Source organism: Calidris pugnax, unplaced genomic scaffold, assembly GCF_001431845.1.
Source record: "Calidris pugnax isolate Ruff unplaced genomic scaffold, ASM143184v1 scaffold95, whole genome shotgun sequence".
NCBI lineage: Eukaryota > Metazoa > Chordata > Aves > Charadriiformes > Scolopacidae > Calidris > Calidris pugnax.
In genome coordinates this window covers 12,955,868-12,964,236 of record NW_015090885.1, presented here as the reverse complement: position 1 = coordinate 12,964,236, position 8,369 = coordinate 12,955,868, and the positions used below count along the sequence as shown (strand labels likewise).

The following is an 8,369-nucleotide window of genomic DNA, read 5'->3' as shown; positions in this document are numbered from 1 at the left end:
CTTTATGCCGATCTTCTTTGCTGGATCAGGGTCTAGTTAAGAGATTTTAGCTTATATCCAGCTCTAAGCCAGTGGGCCCAGTGGTAAAATTGAGGATTACTAACAAAAGCAGACTACTTGCAGTTCTGTACCTTAAAAATAAAATTTAAACCAACTCCCAACCTTTAGATGGACCAATTTTTATTTTTTTTTATCTTTTTTTTTTTTGGCTTTGCATGTGTCTCAATACCATGTTTTAAAAATAGCTTGTCACCATATACAGCAACTGAAGCTGAGCCTGGGGCTGGAAGTAAATGTACTGATGTGCAGGGATCCATAATGCTGGCTGCTGAGGCTGGAGAGCAGTGCAGCACTTGTTTCTTGGCAAGAAATCATGTAAGTAATCAGCAGGGTCCCAGAAGGTCATCCTCCTTCAAGTGTTGCCTAAAAGGCTTTTTGCTCTTTTCCTTTCCTCTGTTTGAATTGATCCTGTCCAACAGGGTCTGGCTTTGTACATAAATCCTTGCTAAGCTTTGAGTCTGCACTCTGACTGTGCTGAGTTGCCTCATACTTCTTGGTGAACAAAACTGAAAAGATATTCCTGGTTGGACAACGCTGATATGTATTAGAGCTATTCCATGAAAACAGACGGCTCCAATGCTGTACCAACCACCGTGTCTGTAACAGCTGGTCCAGGCTCCTGTCGTGCCATGCTGTATTGCTCCAAAATGGAAGCTGAAGTGGCCCAGCAGCACAGAGGACATGGATGGAACTTGTGCCTCTAAATTAGTTGGTCATGGCTGGGAAATCTCACTCTGTTGCCAGTGTCAAGCAACGTGAAGAGCTAGCCTCAGAAAAAATGGGCTGCTGTGAGCTTGTGCTAGTTAAACCCTTTTCTTCTGTGTATTGAGGAGTCTGTAAAAGTAGATGATACTCTTTTCTATGTCCAGAAACTGAAGTGTCTTCCACAAAATTAACCTATTTGACAAGATGCTGCACCTTGATATCATGCCATTATGGAAAAGAACATCAAGAGAACTGGTTCAACTTTAAGTTTTCAGTTTCTCAGATCTGTACAATTTAGTTTGTAACAAGTGCTCTAACCAACACAACTTGGGGATCCTATTTCCTTCCATTCCTGTGTCCTTTTAAAAAATTGTGTTTAGGTTTGCCACTGTCTAACAGAGACTCTGACCTTCCTTTTCCAAGATCAGAGCTAAGGTGTCTTTTTTTCTATCTACTGGTAGACAGTGTGGTTATGGGTATGCTTTTCAGACAAGCAAAAAATCCTTGCATTAAGAATCTTTAGTATTTGATCTTAAATTAAAAATCTTAAACATTTGGTCTTAGATTAATATACTAAACTTCCTCTATCAGTTAACTGAAGAATGTTATGGTGTGTGAAGGAGGAGCAACTGCCCATATTTTTAAGGATACCTTTTTAATTGATTGGGATTTTAAGAAAAGTGAAAGCTCTTGGACATCATGTATAGGTTTTGGAGGGTTGGATCCAGAAAGCTTTGATGGGTAACAGGTAGACATGTGAAATTTGGTATGTCACATCATTCTACAACTTGTGTTCCCAGGCTTGGGATGATGAAATGGTGTGTATGTGTTAAGGTTAATGCAAAAAAAATCTTCCCATTCTTCAAGGAGCAGTATTACAAATAAATTATTAGAGAAGAATTATTCTTCTTATTATTATTCCAAATAATTCCAACTTAAAGCATTGTATCCTCTCTGGACATGCTGATTTCTAAGTCTGAAACCAGCCAGAGACAGCTAGGTGCAGCACTGTGATCAGAAATTGCTTTTGACTTTGGTCGGAGAAGTCAACACTGGATCAAGCTGCCTTTTATTTGGGAAGTGACATGGCAACTTTCATATCCACTCAGATTAGACAGGCACTTTTATTGCAAGGTCACACCACAAAGGCATATATAGAACAAACTATGTGTTGCTCAATTTATCTATGTCAGGAGGACAGAAAAGGGAGCTAACCCTGCTAGAACTTGATCCAGTTGTGCTTTCACACCCAGGTACTGCTATTCTGGTAATGAGACCCCCTCTGCTCTTGGGGATAATGAGTGTCAGTGTGATTCTTCTCTAACTGGCACCAAATGCTTTTTTGAAGAGAAGTGATGGTTCGATAGACCTGCATCAGGATATGAACTGTGGAGTGGCAGCATTTTGCCTTGCTTGAAGCCCTGATTTTTCTGAATATTTCAGCTGCTTCCTCTGTATAAATGGAAATAGGAGATGTTAATATATATGGTGGTTGCATAAATTAATTGCATTTATATGTAAAGATGAAAATAGCCATGTGAGCGCTGAGCAGTGATGATGATGTAGACTTTGTGAAGGAAGCTGAGAAACTAGAAAGAGGATGACAAGTTTAAAAAAAAAAAACAAACAAAAAACACAACAAGAACCTGAGGATGAACAGTATATACTGCTACATCTTTCATGGTTAGAGCAAGACATTAAGAAAATGAACAGAAAAAAGTATAAAAATATTATGATACTACTTTTTAAACACTGTCACATGTACGCTGCTTCTAGCATTTAGAAACTGAGCTTCATAAACACTGACTGAAATTGTAGGTCTTATGTGGAACTGATTCCAAAACTACTAAGAAAACCACCAAAATATTCAAGTATCACCTATAGCAAGAACCATATGCAAAACTTCAGTAATATAGATGCATTTTTTTAATACTAGTGTTTCTTATTTGGAAATAGCTGGCTTCAGGGAGCCTGGACACAGGAAGCTGAGAGTTCTTCTGGTTTTTGGGTTGCTGCTAGTGGGTTTATTGCTTTTTGGTGTGCATCCTTCTTACCTATATGAATGAAAGCTGAAATTGTTGTCCAGGTCTAGAATGGTGTCCTTCTCTTGCATTAACAAATGGCAGCCTGATGGAGTGATAAATAATTTATGAACTTGGGGTATTGATTTTTCTTCAGTGTTTATAGGAAATTATACGCTTGTGGCTTCAAGAAATAATTGGTCCAATTTAATCGCATAAAAATTATAGTCCTTTTTAATTCTTTTCAAATGGAACTTTAATGACCATTGGGTGTGTTACAGAACAGAGCAAAAGAGAAGGGTGCCTACATTGACTGAAGAAATAGGAGAGCCAGAAACAGCAGGTTTTACAGGTCTAACAAAAATCACCAGTATGACAGTGCTTTTGAATGAAGGCTAATGGACACTTGTCTGATCACATCTCAGCATTTCCATGGGGAAATATTCCAAATTCAAATAAACCCACTTCATAGTGCAATGCAAATGAGAGGTACAGAGTGCCTGGCATATTAGGAAAAAACGTTCCATTTATAAAACTTGACCAAGTAGAAAGTGGGGTTTGTTTTAATGCAATGTAATTTTCTTTTTAGTGTACTGGTCTTCTATGTAAGCTCTGCATCTGGGAGGAGAGAGGAAGAACTAAAGTAGTGGTAAGGAAGAAATTTCAGTAACTTCACCAAAAATTAGTCTGAATTTGAGTTCTTAGGGAGGGGAAAAGCACCCTACTCCTTGGTCAGGATATTCCATGATGATCCTGGCTGATTCTGCTACTACTATTTCTATCTGCAAAAGAGTATCACTTGAATTGGATGTAAGGCTGATGTAGTCTAACCCATTCTGCCCATCTGTAGGAGGAACAAAACAAATATGCACTATTTAAAAATGGAACGCTTCCAACAATTTCAGCACTAATAATGAGATGGTATTCATAATAACTTAAACTGGTGATCGTGTAATGCTAACTGTAGGCTTAATGTGGCGTGTTAAATGGTAAAGTGATGCCTGGTGTTAGCATGAGGCTGAGAGTTACAGAGCATCTCACAACGTTTTCCAGGGAAACAAACTAGATCCAGGAGCTTGAGACAAGCAAACAAGCAAAATGTCTTTACACAATATTGCCTACCACTAGCCTGGGCACTAACACAGCAGTATATCAAGGTTTGAACCCGAAGTTGTGTGTGTGAACCGGTTGGCTGTATGTGAACACTGCTATCTTAGGGGCATAGCCTGGTAAGGGGATATACTGAATGTGAACATTTTCCGCCCATCTGCCATAGACAATGTCCAAGTCTTCTGAGAAATGTGCAAGACTTCCAGTGTCCTCTGGACAGCTTACTCTTATGTCAGACTTGTGGTAAATCTGGCCTTAAATAAGCATGGTGGTAACATGAGGACATCAAGACCAGGTTTCGCAGTTTGTGGTTCATTTTAGATGGTGGAAGGGGAAGGGTGTTTTCCTTTTCTTCCTGGGACTCTGGACTTGTCTTCACCTGTTACTTGCCAACACAGAGAAGCTGTGAAGTAAGTTTTGGTAATTCTGTTCAAAGCATAATACTGTTGCTACTGCTGTACCAGGAACTTACTATGGTGGTTATACTGAACATAATGTCCTGTTTCTAGATGTGACTCTTGATTCTACAGGCTTCTAGTTCAAAACACTGATAATGGCTGGACAAGAATGGCCCTTTTGACTAATTTATTCAAAACTCACACAAGGTATTAAAAATGCTATAAATATAGAATGCATATACATGCTATACTTCAACACATTTTATGACCACCAAACATTTACTTTATGATTGAGGTAATAATAATTTTATTAAATATAACATTATGGGTCTTTATTCTGTTTTGATGCACAGACATATGCAAATAAACTGTATTAGCATTTTTATGAGTGAGATTTCAATGGCAAGCTTATTAATAAATCCCTGGGTAGTGCTCAGGCTGATAACATTAGTTCCCTGTACCCTTTTATTTGGGCAGCTAATGATTATTTTTTTTCCCCTAGTTGTCAATTCTGAATTGATGAGAGATTAGGAACAAACAGGACATGGCTGTGGAATGCCTAAAGCTATACTTTGTTGTTAAATTGCCAATTCATATCCTTTTTGGGCTGGGTAGTGAGCAGTGACCAAAGATCACTTTATCAGATGCCTTGCTGGCCTATGTAAAATAAGATCTTAATGTGTCCTGCAGCGCAGGCACTCGGGAAGGGGCAGAGGGAAGCCCATGGGCATGCTCTGTTCTACTTTCTGCTTAAATAACTTGTTTCTTCTGGAAGATGGTCTTGCTTTCATACATAGGCAGGGTTCGTGATGGCAGAGCCTGTGGCAGCACGCAATATGTAACATGGGCTGGAGCACAGTGTGTGTGGGATGTTGATATAGTTATAATTTGGCAACTTATTGCCAGCAAAAAGGAAAAGAAATTATTTTATTGGGCACAGAGGTAAGACCATCTTTGTAACCCTGAACAACACTGGGTCTGAGGGAAGGGTAGCTTTCCTCTGTAACCAACATTCTGAGGCGTAGCTGTTGGGGCTGGAGCTCAGTGTGACCAGTGCAGGTTGTGCTGGGGGATGGATGAAAGCACTGGGCCGGGGCTGAGATTCTATTTAATAAAGCACTTGTGAACACAATTTGCTCACATCAATGGTGCTGGAAAATGCCTGCAAACACTTTGCATTTACAACCTGTAAATTCCATAAAATTACAGATATCCACTACACAGCCTGGTAACTTTCTCCTTCTAGGTTTATTTGTTTCTTTGCTTGAGACTATGGATCCTACACACTGGAGAGAAACCAGAATTTACTGTTCAATTAAAGAATTTTGTTTTCCTGGAGACAGCATTGATCTTCTGGACTGTTATGCTATCTGTCACTGTCTAATAAAAAAAATCTGCTTATACAGCAGAGCCCAAATGAGACTCTCCTAAAAAGGTAGGATGCTATTTCTGTGTGTGGAAGAGGGTCTCAGAAGAAAAGAAGTTGGCATTTGGCATGTGAGTGGTTAAACTTTTAGGAAAAAGACAAGTCTGCTTAGCCTAGCTAGGAGGCAGTAGAAAGAAATAGCCAAAGGACATAGTTTTTCCATTTTAGGATTACGTAATTGGACCAGATTTGATTACAAAACAATGGTGGACAGCTGTGAATTAAGAGGCAATATATTATTGCTTTGAGCTACTTCTGGTGATATTCTGGACAGAAAGGCTGGAAAGATGATTAATCCTTATCCTTGCTCCCTTGCTCTCTTGGGAGCAGCAGACCCAAAAGATAATTAGCTAACTGTTTCTTACTGTAAAAAACACAGTGAGAGTCTGTGTGCCAGACACACAAATGAAGGTCTGCTGTTCCTGTACCTGCCACTTACGCTCTGTCTATTGGTTTGGAGACTACCCAGATGCCATACACAGACCTAGGCTGTGGCTTGTTTGGGAGTACTTTTCTGCCCTTTCACTTTTCAGCTTTGTCTTAAGGTTTCAGATGTGGCCTTGCTGTTGAATGTTTGAGAGAATTTAGCCTAACGCAGGATGACATTTCCCAGAAAATATAGCTGGTTATCAAGATCCCAGAACATATGTGCTTCTTGGCAGTTGGCTGGTTGCTACTTCATGGAGATCAAATGGAAAAAGGGAAGGAGAAATAACATTTTAGAGTCTCCCTCCCCCCCATGCTGCTGCTCCTGCTTGTTTGAGAGCCCCAGAGAACCTGTGGGAAACAAGATCCTCAAGCATGAATGAGATGTCACAACCTAGAATGGTTTGGGTTGGAAGGGAGCTTTCAGATCACCTAGTTCAAACTCCCCTGCCGTGGACAGGGACACCTCCCAGTAGACCAGGTTACTCAAAGCCCCATCCAACCTGGCCTTGAACACTGCCAGGGATGGAGCATATGTACTTTGTGTGTGTCTTTGGCAGAAGTTAGCACTGGGACTGCAAAGTTAGTCATCTACTATTTGACTACAGGTGGATATGTAGTGCAACCTGGGGCCCCTTATAAATTTTTTTTTTTTAGTAAAACTGACTGCTGCCTTTCTCTAGGGGTAAAGAGAAAGATGTCCAAGATGGATAAAAGATGATAGTGTAAACAAGAGGTTCTATTAGGCAAGGAGCAGCAACAACTGAAGTATCAAAGGATGGTGCTCAGATATGGTAATGACTCTATAAATGCTGTAGCAAAAGCCAATGACAGTTGCAGTTACTGGGAGAAGGATACAGAGATGAAAGAGCAAACGCGCCTCTCTACAGATGGAGAGAGCATGGACGAATGGTGCTGAGGAGGATGGCAGGACTGGGAGGCAGAGATGTGAGGGTTGAGACAGCTGAAGAGGAATGGGATGTAAATGATTTGATCAGTTGGCTCCTAGGGATGAAGGATTTTGTGACAAAGCTGGGCAAAATGAGGTTTGGGGAATTTGGTGGATCTCTGGGTAAGGTACTGATGGCCTGAGTGACACAAAGGGAAGTACGTGGGGAGGGGGCACTGACCACAAGGATGAGTATGGACTAGAAGAAACACAGTGCTGTCATCCTGGTGATCCTGTGTCAATCTTGCTCATCCCAAGCTGTGATATCGGATATTCCTTGGTCTCTTCTTCTATAATGAGCTCTGCCAAGAAGACCAAGCATTTGAAAAACTTGATTTTTTATTTTTTTTTTTTTACATTCTCTAAGCCAGAAAAATTAACATTTTAAAACAAACCTTTGAATAGGTAAGGTAAAATAGGGATAAAAAGGAATTGTGAATAACTCCTCCCTGTGTTGCTGTATCCTTACAGGGAAGGTAAGAGCTTCCAGGCTCAGTTTCGTTCAACTCTGCTGCTGGGTGAATGCCAGTAGATGCTGGTCAACCCTGCGTGGTCCTTGGTTCATCAGAATGATGACTACGGGTCTACTCTTAGCCTTGCTCCTGTTGCAGGCTGTGCTGAGCGTTGCTCCGGGCCACGGGATGACCCAGACAGGAAGGGACCCTGGGAGATGTTTTGCCCACACCCCCTGCTCAGAGCAGCTTCTGCTGTGAGGGCGGGTCTGGAGGCTGCTTGGAGAAGTTTTGTCCTTGTGCCGCTGTGTGAGGAAGCGCGGAGAGCGCACCCCGAGCGAGTGGCGGTCGCTCCGCGGGGAGCGGATGTCGGCGGGGCGGGAGGGGAGGGCGGCCGCGGCCCGCCTGCGCCACCCGTCATGGGAGCATCTCGGAACACCACTACGTATCAGGCCGGTTAGCTCAGTTGGTTAGAGCGTGGTGCTAATAACGCCAAGGTCGCGGGTTCGATCCCCGTACGGGCCAGTGCTTTTGCTCGCCCCGGGTGAGGCGGCGGGGCGCAGCAGCCGGTGCCCGTCCCGGGGAGGGCCGCTGGGAGGGAACCGGAGATTTTCGTATCGGGAGGGACGGTGTCCGCCCGGGGGGTCTCTGTGGGGAACTGCCGGGGGAGCAGCGCCGAAGGTGTTTATTTTTTTCCGGTTTGGTTGCCCCGAGGTGGAGAAGGGGCCGGGGGATGGCGAGGGGAGGAGCCGGGGGAGATGGCGTCTGGGCAAGTGGCTTAAATGGGGCTTCCGATCACCTCCGGGGATGCAGAGGTGAGCC

General features: G+C 42.5%; 1 non-coding gene across 1 annotated transcript; it reads left to right on the top strand.

Annotated features, from left to right (window-relative positions):
- Positions 1 to 7,998: 7,998 nt before the first annotated feature.
- TRNAI-AAU lies at positions 7,999 to 8,072 on the top strand. Its single transcript has one exon. It is a non-coding gene; the product is annotated as a tRNA-Ile (tRNA).
- The last annotated feature ends 297 nt before the right edge of the window (positions 8,073 to 8,369 follow it).